Below are 26,020 nucleotides of genomic sequence, written 5' to 3'. Positions count from 1 at the left end.
AAGTGTTCAACATCGAGACGCTCTCTACTGCTGTAACACGAGCACAAGACGCTTGTCAGCTCGTTTCTGGAATAAGTGTTTTGCTGCCATCTGTAGGAAGACTAACACATTGCAGGATGAAATGCACCTTGCAGCCATAGACTGTTTAAAAACAGCTTGCAGCCTGTCATTAGAAAAAAATAGTTTTTTGCTGCCATCTTGTGGTTGAGTAATACATTGCTACATTCAACGCACAAGCCCATGTACTTTAATACTTGCTGTAGTGAATGAAAGCGGTTTATTTACAGTAAGACATTGATTTCTATACCATTTGTCTAATAATAAATAATAAAAAAAAATAAACAACAATTATAAAAAAAAAAAATAAAATAACATTACTTCCTGTTTCACCCTTCAAACTGTAAATTATTATCTGGCTGTCAGTCATAATTAATTTAAATTTTCATATATTTATTATATGAGGGAAATATATGTTTAAAGTGAGCAGTTATCAGTCTCTGTATCTCAGCAGGTGTTGATGCTGTAAATATCCCGGAGTGCTTCCTCTCTCTGAAATCTTTAATGTCTCCTGTATGATGTGGGACTATTTTTGCCTCTGGCAGGTGTGTGTGTGCGCATCCTCACTGAAGAGTCTCTATATGGAGGAGGAGAAGTTCTTTTCAGTGCTGGCGTTCTTCTGATATATATGGTGAAAATCAGAAATGCCTCCTCTGATTTGTCACCGATTGTGTTTGATGATTTCCTCTGTTGTGTCTAATAAGGTAACAGTGAGTGTCATTGGCAGCTGTGAGTCTCTCTCTCTCTTTAGGGGGCTGACAGGAGCCAGTTTCTTCAGTGTGTTTGAGGGAGCAGAGGAGAAACTTGTGCTGCATTTCGAGCTGACGAAAATAGTTTGTTGAGCAGAAAATTATGGAGAGCTGTGTGATGCTCATATTTCTGTGCTATATGATACAACTCATCACCTCTGGTAGGTTTATGCTTCAAGGAGGAAAATAATCTCAAATCAAACATTTATATGTAATAGTAATTTTTTCCAATCTTGTTTATTCCCCTTTTCTTTCTCTTGGTGTCTTATTTATCTGTTGCACTAACAGACAGTGTGAATGTGAGGTTGGTAAATGGCAGCAGTCGCTGTGCTGGTAGAGTGGAGGTTCTTCACAGAGGTCAGTGGGGAACAGTGTGTGGTGATGGTTGGGATTTGGCCGATGCTGCAGTGGTGTGTAGAGAGCTCAACTATCAAGAACAATCAGAATCACTGATTTATTATCATTTTGGATCAGGATCAGGACCGATCTGGATAAATTATGTTGAGTGTTCTGGATCAGAGTCCACATTGAAGAACTGTGCATCAGGAGGATGGGGTAAATATGGCTGTGATCACAGTAAAGATGCTGGAGTCATCTGCTCAGGTGAGCTGTTACAAGTTATGAAATCACTGAAAATTGTTCACATTTCACGAACTTAAACTAAACTAATCACACACACAAAATCTATACTTTCTAAAAACATCTAATAGCACATCTGTTCCGTGAGTACTTACAATTATCAATGCACTCCTTCACAGTTTTCTTTACTGTATATCCGCTATTTCTATGGTGGTTGTTGTTGTCGTTGCTGCTGATGCTGTTCTTATTAACAACAACTATTTAAATGGTCTGTGTTGTTTCAGGAGTCCGGCTGGTTGGAGGTTCTCGCTGCTCTGGGAGATTAGAGATACTTCATAATCAGACGTGGATGTCAGTGTGTGATGCTGTCTTTGACCAGCAGGATGCAGAGGCTGTGTGTAGAGAGCTGGACTGTGGGGCTCCTGTAAAGGTGCTGGGAGCAGCTGCTTTTGGCAAAGGAGACACTCAGATGTGGACACAAGAGATTCAGTGCAGAGGAAATGAGTCTCAGATTCACCTCTGTCCAACATCACCATCACATGAAAACAACTGTTCACAAGACAATGGTGTTGGACTGATGTGTGCAGGTTGAAATGATTTTCTTTTTTAAATATTTTTTTTTATCTCTCATTAACACACATAAAAATACAATCTATGACTATCTAATATGTTGTTTCTGCAATATCTATTTTTCTTCCGCTGTCCCTCTGTTTTTTTTATCTCTCATTCTCTCTGTTTAATATACAGACCATGTGAATGTGAGACTGGTGAATGGCAGCAGTCGCTGTGCTGGTCGAGTGGAGGTTCTTCATAGAGGTCAGTGGGGAACAGTGTGTGATGATGGCTGGGATATGGCAGGTGCTGCAGTGGTGTGTAGAGAGCTGGACAGTGGTGAACCTGTAGATACTCTGAGTGATGCGCATTTTGGATCAGGATCAGGACCAATCTGGATGAGTTATGTCATGTGTTCTGGATCAGAGTCCACACTGAAGAACTGTGGGTCATCAGGATGGGGTAAACATAACTGTGATCATAGTAAAGACGCTGGAGTCATTTGTTCAGGTGAGCTGTTCCAAATTATGAAATCACTAAAAATTGTTCACGTTTCACGAACATAAACTAAACTAATCACACACACAAAAATCTGAGTCATCTGCTCAGGTAAACTACTTCAAAACCAGTCCAAGGTGATGAACCACTTACCTTAAACTTCTTATTAATAGATTAAAAACAACAAGTTTTTACATTAATAAATTCTGAATTTTAAAATTAGTTTTGTTTTTACATTAATAAATGATGCTTAATGGATGACCAGCAATTCCAATATTTATATGATTAAAAAATGTAACACTATTTTTTTTCATGTGATAAATAATGTCCAGGTCTAAAATAAACATACATAAAGTATAAAATAAAAATTATACATAACGTATATTTAATATTTGTTAACACATTATAATGAGGTCAAACTTTAAGTTTTATGAAATAACAAATAAAAAAAACATTACAACACAAAACTAATCTAATTAATTAAATTAAATCTAATTTCTACACAGAAAAAGATTAAAGCTGCATTTTCTTGTAAAACATTCTATAAAAATCTTTTTGTTTACAACGTATTTTTTTTTACAATGTACATTTATTTTTAAACATATCAGTTTGTATAATTTAACATTTGAACATCAGTTAAAAATGATTAGTACATTAAACATTAACCTAGATCAGGGTCAAACTGTAACGCCGTGTGTGCCAACCAGACATGACACAACGCGATAAAAAGTATCTTCTCCGTGCAGTTTTTGTCCTAACCACCTGCGACAGCAACACGTGACAATAAGCGACACGGAATTCTATTCTAGAAATGGTTTTTATTTTCTGCGACCTCATGGCAGGAACAACATACAAAATTTGACAGAGATTCTTAGGTAATGATTATATGCTTTATTCAGTGTTAAAGGTGTCTAATGTGAGTTTGAATATTATTTTGCGTGATCTTTATAGCAAAAGCAACAATAGATATTTTACCACAGATCTTGAAAATAAATTATGCTAAAGCAAACTTACGTTAAAACTGTGAACTCACTGAAAACCAACATTCATAACAAAGATGGTATCACTCACTCACTCACTCACTCAAACCTGTTCAGTCCATTCACATTTTAATCTTCTATTTTCAGTGTCCACTTTTCTTTACTTAACACTCGCCATGTTTTTGCTGTCAAAACGTGACAAAGCATTGCAAATCATTTGAACTTTGTGTCAGCGCGTCATAAATATAACTATTCAGCGAACTGTTTTCTGTCGAGGATTTGTCGCACCGCGCCGCGCAACCAGTGCAGACAGCATCACTGATTATAAGTTCTGTTGTATTTTGTTGCGTCGCACCGCGCTGCTCGAGTCCGGTGTAGATGTAAGTTAATGTCACTTTCTGATGCTGCGTTTGAATTTTCATGACTCTTTATTTGAAATTAGCGCGGGCCAAACATTTTTCCTAGATCAATGAATGATTTCAAATAATGGTGTACTATCCATTGTGTTCATGATAGTGAATGCATTAATTGATGTTAACAAATTAACCCTTACGATCACTTTTTCTCTCAAACAATCCCAAACGCCAAGTGATCACATGTTTTTTATTTAGCAGTGGGGACCAGCGCGTCAAGGCGGGTTCTCATTTTCTTTATCGAGCGGTTACAGCTTTTTCTCTTAATTATTCCCTCACATTAAGTGGTGTGATGGATCGGTACGATCCCGGCGCATTTATGGGAATAATTTGCTGTAAGACCTGTTATCGAGAGGCACGTTGTGGTGATCTCGTTAATCTCTCGGTGTTTGCATCTCTGTTATGGCGACTGCGAGCCCATCCAGCAGCACAGCGAAAGGGAAAGATCCCTCTCGTCCATGCGCATGCGGGTCGATAAGCTCGTCTAAAGACTCTCACCCTCTGTGCATAGCGTGTTTGGAAGTTAGACATGCACAGGCTAGGCTCAATAATCCCGAATGCTGCCGGCACTGCTCTCAGTTCCCGTTAAGGGTTTTCGAGTGCAGAGTAAGAGTCGCGGCCGTGAATAAAGGGGACCCGAGGTTTTCCGCGCCTCCCGCGGAAATGAACGAGGATGTTTTGCGGGCTCAGTACAGCTGGGGAGAGTTAATGGATGAGATATCTCCGGAACTTCCTACCCTCTTTGAATCAGACCCTTTGGCAGGGGACAAAGAGGAGGAGGATGAAGATGATGAGATGATTGCTCGTCTCTTAGAGGAGGATTTGGAGGAAGATGAATAAGATGCTATCCTCCCTCCTAATCTTTCTTCCAGGCCTGGCAGTGCGATAGGTGAGTCCCCCTCCCCCATGCCAGGGGAACTGGACCTCACTGAAATGTTTAGGAGGGCAGCTGCCAAACTCTCTATCAAATGGCCATCTCAGCAAGAGGGCCAGGGCACAGAGAGGGATTTATATGATGGGAATAGGCCGTCGCACACTTCCCCAGTCAAGCAGCTTATACCAGCCATCCCAGTATGTGTCACAGAGATGCGGCGCTACTGGGACAAACCCTTCTCACATAGGGTTCCTGTTAAAAGTATTTCTCGGCTGGACGTTCATAATATGGAAGAGTTGGGAATGTCCAACCCACCTCCAGTCGAATTGTCGGTGGCAAGTCACCTCCACCCCAATCAATGGGCAGCCCTATCCTCCTCCTCTCCTTCTCTGCCAGGAAGGACAGAGAGGTTGCATACCAATCTAAGTTCATGGAGGAGAAGGGGAGGCAGATTGATGCTGGGTCACCTGATTCAGCTTTGTGGGAAGAGATCTGCGTCATTGCAGATCTCAACCTGCGGTCTTCAAGGGAAGCAGTCCAGAGCTGCGGCCGCAGCATGGGCCTGGCCGTGGTGGGTGAAAGAGCTCTGTGGTTGGGCCTGACGGGTTTATCAGAAAGGGAGAAGGCAGATTTCCTCGATGCCCCAGTGGAGCCGAAAGCCCTTTTTGGGACTGCAGTGACAAATATGCGTCAGCAATGCGACTTGCGCAAGAAGGATGGGGAAACTTTTGAAACTTGCCTTCCCAGGAAGCCGACTGCTCGGCCACCCCAACCCATGTGTCCAGGGTTTGCCTCTCCTTCCAGGGGGGGTCAGTCAGGGTACAGTAACCTTAGCCCCCCCCCCACCTCAGCAGCCAATGCAGAGGGAGGTTCACCCAAAAAAGCCCCAGCCTAGAGGCAAGGCCTCGTTTGATGCAGCAGTGGCTAAGCATCGCCCAACTAACCCTCAGGTAGGGAAAAAAGCGACAGGTGACCTAACCTGCGGTCTGGCTTTGGGTCAAAAGAGGGGCTGCAGCACTCACGGAGTCTCTGTAGCACCCCTCTACACAACGCAGGAGTCTTGTTCCCCCATCTGCCAAAGAAGCATCGGGGTGTGATTCAAGAAAAATGTTCAAACCACTCAACCTCTCTTGTTGGAGTATTGGCACCAGTTAATCCAGTGCCCCACATGTTGTTTCTCCCCTCTCCACCCACAGGGTTATGCAAGAGAAAGGACGAAAGTTTACACAAGTGTTTTCATTTGAAAGAAATAAAAATGTTTCCTGTGTATCCAGGCAGTGGGCCAAGGGCACATATTTGTGTAATCCCAGCTCCGCCGCGCCATCAGTGAGCGAGAGCTACAGCGGTCTGCTCCCTAGCTCTGTGTAGAAGAGTGGCTGCTAAACTCTCTATCGACTGGCCATCTCAGCAAGAGGGCCAGGGCACAGAGAGGGATATACATTATCACAATAGGCCGTCGCACACTTCCCCAGTCAAGCAGCTTATACCAGCCATCCCAGTTTGTGTCGCAGAGATGTGGCGCTTCTGGGACAAACACTTCTCACATAGGGTTCCTGTTAAAAAGTTTTCTCGGCTGGACGTTCATAATATGGAAGAGTTGGGAATGTCCAACCCACCTCCAGTCGAATTGTTGGGTGGCAAGTCACCTCCACCCCAATCGACGGGCAGCCCTAAAAAGAATAATTCGGGTGGTGCGGCTGGAGGACAGCTAGCACGCTAGAGGAGGAAATAACCTCTCTATTGAGCAAAAGAGTAATTCGGGTGGTGTCACTGGAGGACAGCTAGCACGGTTTTTACTCCCGGTACTTTGTCATTCCCATCCTGGACTTGCAGAACCTCAACAAACACCTCAGAAAGTACAAGTTCATAATCCTCAGGTTTGCAGGGAACAGCCTACGAATTTTTGATTGTTCCGTTCAGTTTGGCTTTGGCTCCATGAACTTTTATGAAATGCGTTGAGGCAGCTCTAACACCACTGATGTGTGATGCTGTCTTTGACCAGCAGGATGCAGAGGTTGTGTGTAGAGAACTGGACTGTGGGGCTCCTGTACAGGTGCTGGGAGCAGCTGCTTTTGGCAAAGGAGACACTCAGATGTGGACACAAGAGATTCAGTGCAGAGGAAATGAATCATTCATTCTATTGTGTCCAACTTCACATGACATGCAGTGCTCTCAAGAAAACAACGTGGGACTGATATGTTCTGGTAAAATGTCAATGTTTAACCTTTAAAACTTTATTACTGAAATTACAAATCACACGATGTTAGTGTTTTACAATAGTCACATCCATGTGTAGCTGCTGTGTATATAAGCTTATAATTTGATTGATTGTTTTGTATAGTTATGATGCAAAAACAGTTGAGAAGAGTTAAAATAGTTTTGAAGTAAACGTTTATTATTCCAGGAGATATGTTAAGTTAAAGTTATGTTGAAGTGGTGTGTAGAGAGCTGGACTGTGGAGAGGCTTTAAATGCAGTGTCTAATGCAAATTTTGGGCAAGGATCAGGACCAATCTGGATGGATCAAGTGGCATGTAGTGGATCAGAGTCCACCCTGAAGGACTGTAGATCATTAGGATGGGGTGTTCATAACTGTGGTCATCATGAAGATGCTGTAGTCATTTGCTCAGGTGAGCTGCTCAATACATCACCCTGTTAATACATCACTGATCAGACTTTCATTCATAAACATCATTTATGCAATTTAAACTAGCTGGTGTGTAATTTGATTTTGAAGCATTTCATGAACAATTCATTGATAATTAATACTGTATATTTTATGGTCTAAATCTATTTCTTTAATCCATTTATCTCTTTTTATTAATTAATGGACTTGCTGTTGGTTTATATCTGTATCATAATCATAGTGACAGATGGTCTTGTGTGTTGTGTAAATGTAATCAGAAACTATATACTATGGACGATTTACAAGACTTGCTGATGGACCTCACCTGTGCTCTGGGAGGTTAGAGATTCTTCATGGGAACACATGGTACACAGTGTGTGACGCTGCCTTTGACCAGCTGGATGCAGAGGTTGTGTGTAGAGAGCTGGACTGTGGGGCTCCTGTACAGGTGTTGGGAGCAGCTGCTTTTGCCAAAGGAGACTGTCAGATGTGGACACAAGAGATTCAGTGTAGAGGAAATGAATCACTCATTCGACGCTGCCCATCATCAACTTCAAATAATATAAATTGCACCCATGACAATCACGTGGAACTGATGTGTTCTGGTATCATTTTTAAACAAACCTAATTGTTAAATAGACTAAAACTGTATAGGGCTTGACTTTAACAATTGCCTAATGTGGGTGGATATCAGTAGTGACGTGTAACACAGTCATTAGCCACTTTGGTTGGTTTCTGCGGGTCCTTAAGAACTCTTAAATTTAATTGTATCAAATTTTACATTTCTTAAATGGGTTAAAAAGTCTTAAAGGTGGGGTAAGTGATTTCTGGTAGCCAATGCTTACATTTGAAATCACCAAAACAAACACGCCTCTATCCCAAAAGGGTCTCGCCCCTATTTTGCTAGCTCTGCCCCACACATATGTATGCAACACAGGCAACAATTAGTTCTGTGAAGCAAAGCAAAACCAATGTTGCACCGTGTCTACACAGGATGCGAGTGGTGTGGTGTGACAAAATACTATAGAACTCATTATAATCAGTGATGCTGTCTAAACCATAGATATACATATCTATAGTGTAAACTGGATGCGGCGTGGCACAACACAACAAATTCCAGACAGAAAACTGCTGCTGTGTTCTATTTATGATGTATTGACACAAATTTCAAATGATTTTCAACGGTTGCTTTGTCACCTTCAGCGTACTAGACAGACTTTAGTTGTTGCAGCACATACACTAGGGCTAAAAAAAAAATCTTAATTCAAAAACTCTTCAAACTAAAAATAAAAATCCGAAGTTTTATTTTTAGTTAAGGCAACTTCCTCTGAAGTTATAATAAAAAGAGGCTGCTTTAAGGCCCGGCTCAGGTAGAGCTCGACACGCAGTACCACTTCTGTCTCATCATTCACCTCATGCATGCGCGGCTGTCTGCAAGCCCTCTTGATGATGAAAAAATGACATAATGCGGACGGTGCGCGGACGGCCGAAGTACACTTTGGCCTTTATCAGTGCCGCACGAGATGCAATGACAATGTAAATGTCATTGCATTATCATTTTTTCATTAGCCTATCCAGTTGAAGCCACTAGATGCAGCGCTGCTGCTGTGTTCATTTAAAATACATCAATGAGAGAGAACATCAATGAGGAGAAGGTCTTGTTTACATCAAAACTGAAACCAAGTCGTTCACACAGAATGCATATTTCGTGCATTTTCTATCATCGTTGCACTCGCGTCTTGCACAAAAGAGCTGCATGTTTAGAAAGCCATGTAAAATTAATGTAAGTTCAGCTTTTTAAAAACATATCTCGAGACTTTATGGTAGTTCCCCTTCGAGGGAACTTCGAACTGCGTCGAACGATACTTTGGGGGAAATGCCCCACAGCGTAGTGCATCTATAGTATTCATGAATGAATGAAATTCATGAATGAATGAAAATATGCGTCATGAGGTAATGTGTGATGGCATTTGTGGAAGATACAAAAGGACGCCAGCACACAACAGAGATAGCTTTTGTTCTTCAGCAAAGCGCTCTCTGTCTCTTGTCTGTCTTATTTGGTGTTGTATTGTCTAACAGTCACAAGCATATATTATAAGCATGGCGAGCACAAGCAGTTACAAGAGGTGTGCACATCCCTGCCCATGTTATATCATGGGTGGGGACACACATCGTATGTGTGTACACTGTTTGGGAGCGCAGCACGCGCAGGCAGCTCTCGAGGGGGCTGCTTGCGAGGATTGTGAGAGATTACCAATCCGTGTGCTGCGCTCCCGCCTGGCTATTTTCAATGAGGATGGCCAGGCTCGCGAGCCCCGTGGTGCGGGACCCGCGTCCGCTGAGGCGGCACGGCAATGCTCTTCATGGGGCTCGCAGATGGATCTGGCGGGGGATCCCGAGACTGCTGAGGCACGCTCTCGTGATTCATCCGCCAGTTCCTATGCTCTCCCGCCTTGCGCGGAAGCTCGCCCCGTGGCTTCTTCCGCACGAGTGGAGAGCCCGATGCTTGAGCTGTCTGCTTCCGAGGACTCGGTTAATATCGTCGTCGACAGGTTTCAGGAGGCGAAGAAACAGTCTGCAGCCTTCAGACAATACCTCCCTTGCTGCTCAAAGCCTAAGAAGCCTGCCACAAGCGCGCAGCCACAGCCATCCGCCAGCTCCTCCGCCTACAGACAGGCGCAAAAAGATAGAGTCACTTCTAGAGCCCCCACTCAAGCAGCCTGGGGGCATAGACAATGCTTTCAGCCAAAGCCGGAGCCGAAGCATGGCGACCTGAGGGCCCGTCCTGCAGGCGAAGAAGGCTTTAACAGGGAGGTCCTAGCCAGCCTAGGTCCTCTGCAGGCGGCCCCACCCGTGGGGGGGCGATCAAGGTCGCCTCCTCCGCGGGGCCCGCTGGAAATCGTGTCCGACTTCCCGCCGTCAAGTGCGCTTCGGTACACATCGGTTTCCACCAAACGCGCCCCTGTACTGTCCACCCCACATCATTTTCAGTCGAACCCTGCCGGGGATCCGCTTCAGGGGGCCAAGAACGAATCCCGATTAATACCCGAAGCCAGCCTCGAGAGGCTGGTCCCCTTCGAAGAGTGTTTCGATGCATGGAAAAACCCTAAAAATTATTTCTCCTTGGGCTCTGCACACCATTCAAAAGGGGGGTACAGACTACAGTTCGGTTCCCGCCTGCCAAAGTTCAACGGGGTGGTCTGGACTGTATTCAACCCAGAGCAGAGTAAGAAGTAAGCTCTCTGCTGGTAAAAGAGGCTATAGAACACATTCCTCCTCCAGACAGGGAGTCCGGGTTCTACAGCCGCTACTTCGTACAGTAGTTCCAAAGAAGGATGGGGGGTTGCGTCCAATAATAGATCTCAGGCACTTGGATCGGTCTCTGAGGAGATTCAGGTTCAAGATGCTCACAATTCCCATCATCATGAACCAAATTCAATCAGAGGATTGATTTGTCATGATAGATCTGAAGGTCGCATACTTCCACATTTATATCCTTCCATCTCACAGGAAGTTCCTGAGGTTAGCTTTCGGGGGCGAGGTGTACCAATATTGGGTTCTTCCGTTCGGCCTAGCTCTCTCCCCTCGCACATTTACAAAATGTATGGATGCAGCTCTAACACCGCTGAGGCTTCAGGGTTTCAGGGTCCTCAATTATATCGATGACTGGCTGATTCTAGCCCAGTCACAAGAGCTGGCAGTTCGGCAGCGAGATGTTGTCCTTGCCCACATCCAGAGCCTGGGGTTGAGACTCAACACAAAAAAGAGTGTGTTGGCACCAGCCCAGAGAACCACGTTCCTGGGAGTGGTGTGGGATTCGGTCACGATGCGGGCACAATTGTCTCCTGCATGGATCGAATCCATCCTGGCCACGGTGACCAGGATAAAGCTAGGCCAGGCCATCACTGTAAAACATTTTCAGAGAGTGTTAGGTCTCATGGCAGCAGCATCCAATATCGTTCCATTCGGTCTCCTGCACATGAGGCCCTTGCAGTGGTGGTTGAAAACCAAAGGGTTCTCCCCGAGGGGAAACCCATTTTGCAAGATCAGGGTTACGCGCAGATGCCTTCGTTCCCTATCTATGTGGAAGAGAGCTTGGTTTCTGTCCCAAGGTCCCGTGCTGGGAGTGTCATGTCACCGGAAAGCCGTCTCGACAGACGCCTCCCTCACGGGCTGGGGCGCGGTCATGGACGGCCGCTTTACGAGAGGACTATGGCAAGACCGTCATTCCTCCTGGCATATAAACTGCCTGGAGATGTTGGCGGTGGTTCCGAGCTCTGAGGAGCTTTCTGCCGGATCTCAAGGGTCATCACGTCCTTGTGAGGACTGACAATATGTCGGTGGTGGCCTGTATAAACCATCAAGGGGGTCTGAGGTCTCGCCCTCTATGCAGACTGGCGCATCAGATCCTCCTGTGGTCCTAGGGGAAATTGTTGTCTCTCAGAGCAACATACATCCCAGGGAATCAGAATCAGGGAGCAGACATCCTGTCGAGGCAGGGGCTGAGGCCCGGGGAATGGAGACTCCATCCCAAGGTGGTGGATTCAATATGTCAGAGGTTCGACCCAGTGGAAGTGGATCTATTCGCATCTCGAGAGACAACTCACTGTCCACTGTGGTTCTCCCTCACACATCCAGCCCCACTGGGGTTGGATGCCATGGTACAGACATGGCTGAGGCTGCGTCTGTATGCTTTTCCTCCGATTGCTCTGCTCCCAGGAGTTCTAGAGAGGGTTCGTCGTGACGGCATCAGTCTATTATTGGTAGCCCCATTGTGGCTGGCCCGAGTATGGTTCTCAGACATAATATTCCTCCTGGACGGCCCTCCATGGGAGCTTCCCATTAGGAGGGACCTGCTGACACAGGCAGAGGGCTCAATATTTCACCCTCAGCCCAAACTATGAAAAAACTGTGGGTCTGGCCCCTGAGGGGGCACAGTACCGAGAGGCCAGCCTGTCAGCAGGAATAGTGGAGACCATACTCAGCTCTAGAGCTCCCTCCACGAGGAAATTGTACGGCCCAAAATGGAATGTTTTCTCCATTCGGTGCAGAGAGCGTGAGGTGGACCCAGTTAACTGCCCAGTGGCTTCAGTGCTGGAGTTCCTCCAAGATCGCTTCTCGGCTGGTCTTACCCCGTCCACTCTCAAGGTGTACGTGGCTGCCATTTCAGCTTTCCACGCTCCTCTGAGTAATGGGCCTCTTGGGAGACAGCCGTTTGTCGTACGTTTCCTCCGTGGGGCTTGGAGGATGAGACCTGCGGCTCGTACCAAGGTTCCCTCTTGGGACCTGCCAGTGGTTCTCGAAGGGTTGGTTGAGGCCCCCTTCGAACCGCTGGATTCGGCTGAGGCCAAGAACCTTTCCCTAAAGGTGGCTTTCTTGTTGGCCATTACCTCTCTGAGGAGGGTAGGAGATCTCCAGGCACTCTCTATATCTATCGGGTGGCTGGAGTTTGCTCCAGGCGACATCAAAGCCATCCTACATCCTAGGCCGGGCTATTTGCCCAAGGTGCTGTGGCACGGCCTACGGTTCTGCAGGCTTGTCATCCTCCTCCTCACGTGATGGTGGATGAGGAGAGACTTCACCTGCTCTGCCCTGTCAGAGCTCTCAAAATATATATCCAGAGGTCCTCCTCATGGCGTAAGTCAGACCAGTTGTTAGTGTGTTTCAGGTCGCCCAAGAAGCGGCTTCCTGCTTTCAAACAGACCATTAGCAACTGGATTGTCCAAGCTATATCTATAGCCTACCAGGTGCGCGATTTGCCTTCACCTCTGTCCGTGAGGGCTCACTCTACCAGAGGCATGGCTTCCTCTAGATACCTCCTTTCATGGGTCCCGATCCAGGAGGTCTGCGATGCAGCAGGATGGGCCACCCCTCACACTTTTATTAGATTTTACAGCCTGGACATTCCATCGACACCTGGCACCCTTGTGCTCTCGTCCTAAGTGTGCCTGTGAGCAGCTTCACACTAGGACAGGCAGGGCTCGTTGTGGCATAGTGGGTACTCGTTCCCCCAAAGTGTCGTTCAACGCAGTTCGAAGTTCCCTCAAAGGGGAACGTCTCTGGTTATGACTGTAACCCTTGTTCCCTGAGAAAGGGAACGATGAACTGCGCATATGCCGTCACACATTACATCATGACGCAACACCAATCAGGATTGGCTTAGTTTCATTCATACTTCAGAGGCGCTACGCTGAGGGGCATTTCCCCAAAGTGTCGTTCGATGCAGTTCTCGTTCCCTTTCTCAGGGAACAAGGGTTACAGTCGTAACCCGAGACGTTTTCCCCATCCCACTGCATCTCATGTTTTTAAATGATAAATGTACTCTGTGTGATTGGCTATCAGAATCAGAAAGAGCTTTATTGCCAAGTATGCTTGTGCATACAAGGAATTTGTTTTAGTGGCAAGCTTCCAGTGCACAGAGACAACAACACACAGTCAAAAAAAAAAAAAAAAACTTTGCTGATAAATAAGTGTATAAACAGTTGTGCTATAAATGATAATAGAATAGGATTGAGTAAGATGCAGGGATATACTAGGATGAAGGGGTAACAAATAAATATAAGGATACTGTTCTGGAACATTTAACTAGTGGGGAACATTTAAACTGTTCCTGAGGTAGAGGAAAAAACTGTTCTTGTGCCTGCCTGTCCTGGTATTTGCAGCTCTGAAGCGCCGGCCAGATGACAAAGTTCAAAGATGGGGTAACTTAAATATGAGGGATCCAGAGTGATTTTCTGAGTCCTTTTCCTCACTCTGGATGTATAAAAGTTCTTGAAGGGTGGGCAGGGGAGTACCAATAATCCTTTCAGCAGTCCGAACCGTTCTCTGTAGTCTTCTGATGTCTGATTTTGTAGCTGAACCAAACCAGACAGTTATTGAAGTGCACAGTACAGACTCAATGACGGCTGAGTAGAACCGTTTCAGCAGCTCCTGTGGCAGGTTAAACTTCCTCAGCTGGCGAAGGAAGTACAACCTTTGTTGGGCCTTTTTCACAATGGAGTCAATGTGATTGTCCAACTTCAGATCCTGAGAGATGGTAGTTCCCAAGAATCTGAATGACTCCACTGCAGCCACAGTGCTGTTCATGATGGTGAGTGGGGGGAGTGCAGGGGGGTTTTTCTTCTGAAGTCCACGATCATCTCCACTGTTTTGAGCGTGTTCAGCTCCAGGTTGTTAAGACTGCACCAGACAGCCAGCTGCTCAACCTCTTGTCTGTAAGCAGACTCGTCACCATCCTGGATGAGGCCGATGACTGACAGCCAGAAATAAGGTTGAGAATTGCTGGTATATGATCCAGCACAGTCAAATTCAAATTTAGTGTCATCTGCAAACTTCAGGAGCTTGGCAGAAGGGTCTTTAGAGGTGCAGTCGTTGATGTACAGCGAGAAGAGCAGTGTGGAGAGAACACATCCCTGAGGGGCACCAGTGTTAGTGGAGCAGCTGTTTGACATGAATTTCCCCAGTCTCACTAGCTGTTGCCTATCTGTCAGAAGGCTGGTGATCCACTGACAGATAGAGCTAGGAACAGAGAGCTGGGTCAGTTTGATCTGGAGGACTGTTGGGATGATGGTGTTGAAAGCCGAACTGAAGTCCACAAACAGGATCCTCACATAAGTCCCTGTTTTGTCCAGATGTTGCAGGATGAAGTGCAATCCCATATTGATCTCATCATCCATGGACCTGTTTGCTCGGTAAGCAAACTGCAGGGGGTCCAGTAAGGGTCCAGTGATGTCCTTCAGATAAGCCAGAACCAGTTTTTCAAACGACTTCACGATGACAGGTGTTAGAGCCACAGGTCTGTAGTCATTAAGTCCGCCCTTTGTATTAAACTATGTATGCATACATGATGCTGTTTTGTTTATAGTTGTTTAAGCAACTTAATTATAATTGGTTTATAAATATTATTTTAAATATTATGCACTTTTTTCACAGTCATATATTCCTATGCTTTGAATAAACGTGCATTAGTAATATTTTTCGCCCTCTTGTGGCCTCAGGAGAGAAGCAAAAAAGCTTTTTCTTCACCGTAACTGAAATTATGCAGTTTATATTTGAATATAATTCGAAATTTGATAATATTTAAGTAAAAAATTCGAATTTAGTTTTTCAGCCATTTTGACAGCCTAGCAGACACGGTGTTACTCACCTATCGAGAGGAAACAAAGCAACCTTGGCATCCGATCGCAGGCCTTCCCCTCCTTGAGTTCTCTCCAGTGCTGGAAAGCTGATCCTATATTTACACGGGTCTTACTTCTTGCTTTATTGCCTTAAGCCTTCTTTAGTTCCACAGATGTTTTCCTCTTTGGTTATCTCTATCTTTCTGTCGCTTGGCTTTGCTAATGCACTGAGATGCACTGATCTCAGACTGGTAAACGGTCCTGACATCTGTTCTGGTTGAGTCGAACGTCAGTACTTCAGTAAATGGGGCACAGTGTGTGATGCATGCTGGGATATGAGAGCTGCCAGTGTCCTCTGTAGACAGCTGAATTGTGGGATTGCTGTGTCTGTTGTGAGATCAGACTGGTTTGGACAGGGAAGTGGAGAAATCTGGGCTGATGTGTTTAATTGTGACGGGAATGAAAGAAAACTCTCAGAATGTTCCATCTCTTCATGGAGTCGAGCTGAATGTTCTCATAGACGAGATGTTGGAGTCATCTGCTCCAGTGAGAGGATTTTATTGAAAAAATGTGTTATAAATTACCATGCTATAATATAATATAATATAATATAATATAATATAATATAATATAATATAATATAATATAATATAATATAGTATAATATAAGTAATGGATAATCAGCGGTTTGCTGTGCATTAAAGGATTTTAAATACACGATGTGGAGGCAAAGTTGCCTCCGCGAAGTGCATTCAAAATCCTTTAATGCACAGCAAACTGTTGATTATCCCACTTATTCCATGGCCATTTGCCAAGTTATAGACAAGTTTAAACTAGTATTGTTCTTTGCAATACAATATTTGACCGAATGGGTAACAACAAAGTCCTTTTAAGACAAGTCATGTCACTCAGCGGCCATCTCGGGCATGCAAGTGCAACTCCTATCTCTTTGAATGGGGAAATATCAAATTCTCCAAAACTGTTCACCAAGCTTACGATTAAATTTCATATTTGAAATCACCAAAGAAATCTGACAACAGCTGTGTCATAAATGTTGTTACTTTTGCTCAAATAGATCATTTCATACTAGATCAGCCAGTGCGCAGTCCTAAGAGCACGTCTCAGAACGCTGACTGTTTCTATAGCAACCGGGATTTCTAACGGCAGCTGCAGTGACCCGATGGGGGGGGCTTCCTGTGATTGAGCAGCCATATTGAGTGTTGCATTTTTCCCTATTCAAAACTATACAAGTGACACGTCTTGGGTATTCTATAGTCTTTGGTAAAAATGATGTTTATTTTCGTCAGTTAGCTTTAGCATTCTGCCCGCTTCAAATCAGACAAAAAGATAAAATAGTGCATTTAGATCACATTTATTTGAATGAATTATAACAGTTATTTGAATTAATTAACGATCGTTTGTTTGAGAGAGAGAAAGATGACAGTTGTGTGTGTGAATTACCTGCATCTCTGCGTCTCTCTCTACAAACAATTTGTGAGTCTAGTTACTTAAACAGAGATTTTACCTCCTCATTCCTGAAGAATATAATGCAGTGATTCAGTATTTACCGTTAATCCATTTATAAATAAAAGTTGTAGGGCAGCATTGACAATAGGCTATATGTTGGCCTACTTCTGAATGTTTCTGTGTGTGCAGCGGGATCTCTGATCTCTCTCTCTCTGTGCGAGTGGTGTGTGTGGGAGTGTGTTTAAGCAGCGCATTGATATAGAGACTTGGAACTACCTGTGCGTTAAACGGTTTTAATGCATACCTGCCAGCCAATCAGAATCGAGTATTCAGACAGACCATGGTATAATATAATATAATATAATATAATATAATATAATATAATATAATAAAAAACCTTTCGCTTAGATTTCTCTTTGGCTCTTCATGGCGGTCTGGTGCGGTTGTCTGGAGAGAGACAGTGTGAGTGTGAGACACAAGACGGGAACACAGAGGTAGGTGAACGTGTAGCAGTATTTATTGTGACAGAGGTTTCAGACACAGGTGAAGCAACAGGAATAGTCTTGACACGAAGAAGGTTGGAACTTAGCTCTGGTTGTGATGGAAGTAGATGACAGAATCGGAAGGCGGCACAGAGGAACTGATGAGGAAGGAACAACGGGTATCCAGGGGGAACAACAATGGTAGCGAGGGTTCAGGTAAGTACATGTGGGTCAATGCTAGATCAGACGAGGAGTGAGGGAAAGTGATAGCCCTTTATATGAGAGCCTGGTGATGATGGACAGGTGCTCAGAATTCTGGTGATTGTGAACGAGTAGGCGTGGCATGTGGAGAGGGTGTAGGCTGTGACTCCGTGACAGTACCCCCTCCTCCACGGGTAGATCCCGACGGCCGGACGGGATGTTGACGACGGGGTCTGCCACGACCCAGAGGAGCTGGACGATCTGGGTGTTCCTGATGGAATTGGGTAAGTAGAGTAGGGTCCAGGATGTCGTTGCGGTTCACCCAGCATCGTTTGTGTTGTGTCTCCGGACTGCCTGTTGGAGATGCACGTGAGCCGAGTCCCAGACCCTCTCGCTTTGCTGGAACCAGTGGTTGACAGCTGGAACCTCGAAGGGCTCACCTGACCAGGGGAAGAGGAGTGGCTGATAGCCCAGGACACATTGAAACGGGGTGAGCCCAGTGGTGGTTTGACGGAGTGAATTTTGTGCGTATTCAGCCCAGTGTAGGTATTGGCTCCAGCTGTCCTGGTTCTGGTGGCAATACAGTCTCAGGAATCTCCCGACTTCCTACGCTCAGTCTGGCCGTTGGTTTGAGGATGGTATCCGGAGGAGAGACTGATGGACACCCCTAGGAGACGGAAGAAGGCGTTCCAGACGCATGAGATGAATTGGGGACCTCTATCCGAGACAATGTCCTCTGGGAGTCCAAAGTGGCGGAAAACTTGATGGAAGAGTGCTTCTGCCGTCTGTAGAGCAGTAGGTAGACCCTTGAGGGGAATGAGTTTGCAAGATTTAGAGAATCGATCAACCGGGGATGGGCAGAGTCACTAACCTCCCTACTGATAAAGATTGGTCATAAAGTCTACTCCAATGTGCGTCCAGGGTCCCTCGGGGATGGGCAGAGGCACGAGTTTCCCTTCTGGAAGCTTCCTAGGGGTGTCAGCAACGGCACAGACTGAGCATCCTTGCACATATCGAGAGACGTCCCGAGACATGGAGGGCCACCAGTAGCGTTGTTTCAGGAGCGAGAGGGTCCTTCTCCTGCCTGGGTGTCCAGAGCCCGGGGATGTATGAGTTAAGTTCAAGAGGGGCTGGCGATGAGTTGGGGGAACATAGAGACGCCCCCTGGACCTCCCGGGCGGAGCTGGGTTTTGTAGATTCTCATTAGTAATCTGTTGGTTGATGGTCCACTGAATCGGGTTAACAAGCACGGCTGGAGGGAGAATGGGTTCAGGAACGGATGGTTCAGGATCGGCTTGGTAAAGGCGAGAAAGGACATCCGCTCTACAGTTCTTGTCACCTGATCTATAGGTGACCTGGAAATTAAATCGGGTGAAGAAGAGAGAGCCCATCGGGCCTGGCGATGATTCAAGCTTTTAGCTTCTCTGAGATACTCAAGATTGCGATGATCTGTAATGACTTGGAAAGGTTGCTTGGCTCCCTCCGGCCAGTGTCTCCATTCCTCGAGAACTGATTTTATGGCTAGGAGCTCCCAGTTTCCCACGTCGTAATTCTGCTCCGCCGGGGATAACTTTTTAGAATAGAAGGCACATGGATGGAGCTGTGGGAGGTCACCCTGCCGCTGAGAGAGGACTGCTCCAATCCCGGTTGCCGAGACGTCAACCTCCACGATGAAGGGCAGATCTGGCTTGGGGTGAACCAGGACCGGAGCCGATAGGAAGGACTGTTGCAGTAGGGAGAAGGCTTCTCGGGCAGGTGTTGTCCATGAGAGAGACTTGGGCCGGTTCTTTAGCATAGAAGTGAGAGGAGCACTAAGCATACTCTACTGGTTAATGAAGCGTCGGTAGAAATTGGCAAATCCCAAGAAGCGTTGAAGTTCTTTCACGGTGTTGGGTAATGGCCACTGCTGGATGGTTTCCACCTTCCTCTGGTCCATCTTGATACCATGTTGGTTGATGATGTAGCCTAAGAATTGGACGGTGGAGGTATGGAACTCACACTTCTCTAAATTTTAGAAACAGTTGATGTTCTCGTAGTTTTTGAAGGATTTGGAGTACATGCTTCTCATGTTCTTTCATGTCACTGGAGTATATCAGGATATCGTCTATATAGATGATGACAAAGTGATTCAGGTACTCACGGAAGATCTCATTCATATAGTTCTGGAAGACGGATGGGGAGTTGGACAGGCCATACGGCATAACCCGGTATTCGTAGTGTCCTGACGGGGTTATGAACGCAGTCTTCCATTCATCGCCTCTTCTAATGCGGATGAGATTGTAGGCGCTTCGGAGATCGAGCTTAGAGAAGATATGGGCACCTCATAGATGTTCCAAAGCTGCTGGGACCAGAGGAAGGGGATAACTGAATTTCACTGTTTGGGAGTTCAGGTGACGGTAGTCTATGTACAGCCTCAAGCCTCCATCCTTTTTGGCCACGAAGAAGAAACTCGAAGCGGCAGGGGATGTAGATGGACGAATGAATCCCTGACGCAGGGCCTCCTGAACGTACTCCTCCATGGCCTTCTGTTCCGGGATGGACAGTGGGTAGATCCGACCCTTTGGGAGGGTCGCTCCAGGCAGGAGGGTCGATGGCACAGTCCCATGGCCGATGAGGTGGTAAACGTGTAGCCAACCACTTGCTGAATACATCCTGGAACGCCCGGTACGCTGGTGGGATTTCCACTTTCACATTAGTCTCCGGGCTCTCCACAGAGGTGGAAGGACAGGAAGATGATCAGGAGTTGCGGGAAATTTAGGTTGGGGCTTTCTTGGGTGATTAATACACTTCTCAAAACATTCATCACTCCATTCGAGAATCTCACCGGTTGCCCATTGGATATGTGGCTGGTGGGTGTTTAACCAGGGGCGTCCCAGGATGATGTCCGTGGTTGACTCCTCTAGCACCATGAACGTGATTTCCTTCATATGCAGGCTGCCAACGCGGAGGAATAGTGTGGGGGAGTAATGGCGGACACGACCTCTACCCAGCGGCTTTCCTTGGATGGTGAGTATTCTCAGGTCGACTGGGCATTTCTTCTGACGAACATTTAATTCTTGGAGGATTTGGGTGCTAATGAAGTTCCCAGCTGACCCAGAGTCGATGAGGGCTTGCGCTGAAACACAGGAATGAGAATTACCGACATGGACCAGAGTCTTAATGAGTTGAGAGGTTTGAGGTGGAAATTGAGAGTGTACTCACCGCTGGGTGTGGAGGTCGGACCGGGCAGTTGGAAATCACATGTCCATCTCCCCCACAATAAAGACACAGGCGATTATCCGTTCATCATCGAAGACGCTCCGCATTGGTCAGATGGTTTGAATCAACCTGCATTGGTTCAGGTGCTGGGGCGGCGACAGATGTTGAAGCAGGCAGAGGATTGACAGCGGGGAGTATTCATGTGGGAGGCGTATAAACGTTTGTGACACTCTGATAGTCTTCTGAATAAGATTCTCAAGTCCCATGGTGTCGTCATAGACGACTATTAGCTGCTGAACCTCCCTTCGCAGACCATGACGAAAAGCAGTTATCAAAGCAGTTTCATTCCAACCACTCGTTGAAGCCAGAGTGCGAAATCGGAGAGCATACATGCTGATGGACTCCTCTCCATGATGAATATGATATAACTGAAGTTCAGCAGTATGATGACCAAAAACATCTTTCATGTGAGCAAAGAAGGTGGATAATGAAGTAGTTACCGGAGCATTTGTTTCCCAGAGGGGTTGAGCCCATTGTAGCGCTCGTCCAGAGAGAAGCAAGATGACGAATGCAATGCGACCGCATTCATTCTGGAACAGGTGAGTGTTGGCCTCGATGTAGAGCGACCACTGAAGCAAAAACCCGCTGCAATGCCACGCCGCTGTATGTCACTGGTCGGGCCACGGGCCTGGCAGAGGCAGCTGACGAAGTAGTCGTTGTTGCAGTTGGCTGCTGGAGTGCTTGCTGTACGGCCGTGATGATCTCGGGAGAAACATTAGTTAGGCTCGTCGTGGGTTGTGGTAGTGAGGAACGTACAGCGTGAACCAGTGCAGCAAATGGATACGTGGTGCGGTCCCTGCCTGTGTCTGGAGAGCTCTGCATAGGGTCTGATCTTCTGTCAGACACAAGACGGGAACACAGAGGTAGGTGAACGTGTAGCAGTATTTATTGTGAAAGAGGTTTCAGACACAGGTGAAGCAACAGGAATAGTCTTGACACGAAGAAGGTTGGAACTTAGCTCTGGTTGTGATGGAAGTAGATGACAGAATCGGAAGGCGGCACAGAGGAACTGACGAGGAAGGAACAACGGGTATCCAGGAGAACAACAATGGTAGCGAGGGTTCAGGTAAGTACATGTGGGTCAATGCTAGATCAGATGAGGAGTGAGGGAAAGTGATAGTCCTTATATGAGAGCCTGGTGATGATGGACAGGTGCTCAGAATTCTGGTGATTGTGAACGAGTAGGCGTGGCATGTGGAGAAGGTGTAGGCTGTGACTCCGTGACAGTGGAAGGTTTCATCCATGGAAGTGGTGGAAGTTTTCATCCATCAGGTCTGGAGGAGAGTTCTGCTGGACTCCTGGAGTCTCACTGAATCCTCTGTGGTCTGCAGACAGCTGGGCTGTGGCTCTGTGCTGAACTTCTATGGCTCCTCTTCATCCAGTCCTGAACACAGTCATGAGTGTGTGACGGGCTTCCAGTGCTCTGGGAGTGAAGCTCATCTGGGGAACTGCAGCTCTCCACAAACTCTCAACTGCAGCTCCACACAACAGCTGTCAATCACCTGCCTTGGTGAGAACAACAAACTCTGGGCATATTCTTCAGTTGTTTGTGATCAATAATGTGTTTTTATTTCTCTGAATATCAGGTTGTGGGTCCATCAGGCTGATGGGTTCTGGGGGAGACTAGAGGTTTTTCACAGCGGCTCATGGAGGACAGTGTGTGACGACTCCTGGGATATTAAAGATGCTCACGTGGTGTGCAGACAGGTGCAGTGTGGAGTGGCCCTCATTAACCAGCAGGTACCAGCCTGGTTTGGTCCTGGTTCTGGACCCATATGGCTGGATGAGGTGGAGTGTGAGGGGAATGAGACGTCCCTGTGGAGCTGCTCCAGGCTGGGGAAAACATGCTTGTCAACACAATGAGGATGTAGGAGTTGTGTGCTCAGGTAAACAGTACATTAGTGGGAATGTTTTTCAAAGAAACATCCAACATTTAATACCATATTGGGTCCAGGAATATTTTTAAATGCTGTCAATGATTGCAGCATGCATTAGAATTGTCTTAAGTTATTTAGGTTGTATTTTAGGTTCAGCACAACCTGAATTCCAATTGTATTAATTCACACTTTTCCTCTAGAGTTTAAAGAGATCAGATTAACTGAGGGCTGTGATGGGAATGTGGAGGTTTTCTACAATGGATCCTGGGGAAATTTATGTTACAACAATATGGACAGAGACACAGCGAGTCTGATCTGTCAAGAGCTGAACTGTGGAAGATCTGGCAGTCAACCAAGATATTCAGTGGGACTGAGATCTGCTCCTAATTGGTTAGATCATCTTAATTGTCGAAAACATAATGGGACATTGTGGCAGTGTCCATCTTTACCCTGGGGCCAGAACAACTGTTATGATAATGAGGTGGCCAATATCACTTGCTTTGGTAAGACTAAACTTAATGATATAATAATAATTTAATTTCTTGATTTTTGATTGATTTTATTTCAGCAAACCAAGCACAGTATTGTTTGTTGTTGAGTTTTCATAAAAGTTTAGTTTCTATCTAAATCAGAGGTTTGTTGAGTCTTGAATGCTAAAATCACAGAGAAAGAGAGTCCTGAGTCTCCACAGAGTCATCTGACATGTTCAGCATCTCCTTACCAGAGAGTTCAAGTGAGTAGGTTTTGATTTAGTAATGAGAGTAATAATAAATTAATGGCTAATTGCTTTTTATTCAACATATAGTTGTGAACTGTCTAGCTGGTAACCTATGACTGATGAGTCTCGACTTTTATTTCAGAGCATCTTCCTCTCAGACTGTGTGGAGGGGAGGGCTGGTGCTCTGGGAGGCTGGAGGTGTATCATAACACTGCGTGGGGCTCAGTCTGTGATGATCAGTGGGACATCAGCGATGCTCAGGTGGTCTGCAGGCAGCTGGGTTGTGGAGCTGCACAGAGGGCTGATGGGAATTCAACCTTTGGTGTTGATGAAGGTGTTGTGTGGCTAAACAAAGTCGAATGCAGAGGGAATTAGATTCATCTGTGGGACTGTCCTTTCTCCCTGAATAACCACACTGACTGCTTCCACAAAGAGCACGCTAGACTCACCTGTGCAGGTCACAACAAAACACTGAGGAATAATATTCATTTGATCATTTAAGAGCAAATATTTGTGCATTTGCATGTTTTTAATGTGTTTGTGTCTGTTTTGCCAGATGTGTCAGTGTCCACTACTCCTGCCACAACATCATCAGCTTCTCCTCCAGTTTCTCCTCCAGTGCGCTCAACATCAGTCACTCCTCCACAAACTCCTCCAACAGCACCTCCCCCAGTGCTTGTGATTGTTCTGGGAGTTGTGCTCTTACTGCTCATAGTGCCACTGCTTATACTTATTCAGCAGAACAGATTGATGAGGAGATGTAGGAGAGATCCAGAGACTGTCATATTGAGTCTTATTCAGTGTGTGATTACAAATTTAAGAATCTGTTTAAAATATGCTGATCCTATGTTCTAACATAGCATCTCAACACAAATTAAGATATTTTTGATGAAATCCGAGAGCTCTCTGACCCTGCATAGACAACAATGCAACTGAAATGTTCCCAGGCCCAGAAACGTAGTAAGGACATCAGTAAAATAGTCCATGTGACAGAATTAATGAAAGAATTTTAATTTTTGGGTGAACTGTAAAATGTTACCCACTACATACAGAAGCCTATGTATGTTGTGTAATGCATATGTAATTAATTAAAAACTTTTACTTACCAAGTACTTAGCTCTTTACTTAGCAAACATTTTCTTAACAGAAATTATATACAATACACCATTCAACACATAATTTAAATATGGTTTCATTCATTCATTCATTTTTATATTTTTATTAAAGCAAAATCTGCAGAAGCAGTCACATCTAAATACCATAATGATTTCTCCACCACTAAAGGCCCATCATGTCAGTGACTTCAGCTGATGGGTTTCCTTTCTTTAACATTTCAGCCATGTGAACAGTAAACCTGTTTCTGTTTATAGACCTTATTCAAGGAAGACAGCATATTTTATGCAGATGAAAATGAGGTTGTGAGGGACAGACTTACAGTCTTACCAGTGTCAGGCATGGTACAAGAGTCCTATATCACATAATTTTCATAAAGTTTTGGTTAGTTTAAAGATTTTTGGATTTTTTTTTGTTAAACATCAGTACAATCCATTGAAGACCCTGTACTTGTATCGCTCACAGCCTCATTTTCATTCTTGTCAAAAAATAAATATGGTGCTGCACTGACTAAGGTCTGTTCTCTCTTTGTTTTTAACTCATTTAGAAGAGCAACAAATCACACCAGAGAACTATGATGATGTAATCACTGCTGGAGTGAGACATCATGCTACAGGTTTATTAATTTAATTTTTTATTGTTTTTGTTGTAGATAGGCTTACCAGAAGACTATGTTGATGTCGTCATTATACCAGTTTTCCAGTGATAAAGCAGGTGTGGGATTAAATCTACACCCTTCTAGATTGGAACGTTTTTTTTTGTTTTGTTTTTTTTTTTTACATTATCGTGCCATATAAAACCTGCTCCTGGAGGGCCAGAGTCCTGCAGAGTTCATCTCCATCTTGTCCCAAAACACCTATCAGGAAATTTTTAGTAACCCAGAAGACCTTGATCAAATGATTCAGGTGTGTTTGATTGTGATTAGGACTGTGGCCCTCCAGGAGCAGGATTGGACACCCCTGATATAGTCTATTTTTCATGTAATTAATAATAGCCACATTTATTTCAGAGGGTGTTCAGGAGTAGACAGGCGGAGCGTGTGTAAGGCTTGGGAAGGCTTACAAAATCAGCTTTGTTGACTGTGCACACGTTCGCTAACTGAAATCCAGACTGTTGCGAATTCTCTTGAATTATCATAAATAGCTAAACGCAGATGTACGTACAATGTAAATAAGAGATTCATTTGGTAGTGTAGCCAGCTTCAGTGATTATAACGATAATTTTTTTTTGAGAGTGCTTAAACTTGCTATCGAAAGGAAAGGTTATACAATTATCAATTTCTAATATTTTAATTAAATTGTAATAACATTAAATACAAATTCAGTCCCATTAAACATATTTTATTAGCGTACATGACACCCATGTCTGGTTCTAGCCTAAAAAGACATGATGTTTGTATTTAATTAGTCTCAGCCTCAGACATCACGCCCACGGACCGTTGGCTAAACGTCTGATGCATA

At 45.1% G+C, this 26,020-nt stretch overlaps 1 pseudogene; it reads left to right on the top strand.

Moving 5' to 3' along the window:
• Positions 1–1,367: 1,367 nt before the first annotated feature.
• On the top strand, positions 1,368–24,928 carry LOC122139371 (annotated as a pseudogene).
• Positions 24,929–26,020: the final 1,092 nt, after the last annotated feature.

Source organism: Cyprinus carpio, chromosome A4, assembly GCF_018340385.1.
Source record: "Cyprinus carpio isolate SPL01 chromosome A4, ASM1834038v1, whole genome shotgun sequence".
NCBI lineage: Eukaryota > Metazoa > Chordata > Actinopteri > Cypriniformes > Cyprinidae > Cyprinus > Cyprinus carpio.
Note: the sequence above shows the minus strand (reverse complement) of the source record. Positions and strands in the feature narration are given on the sequence as shown.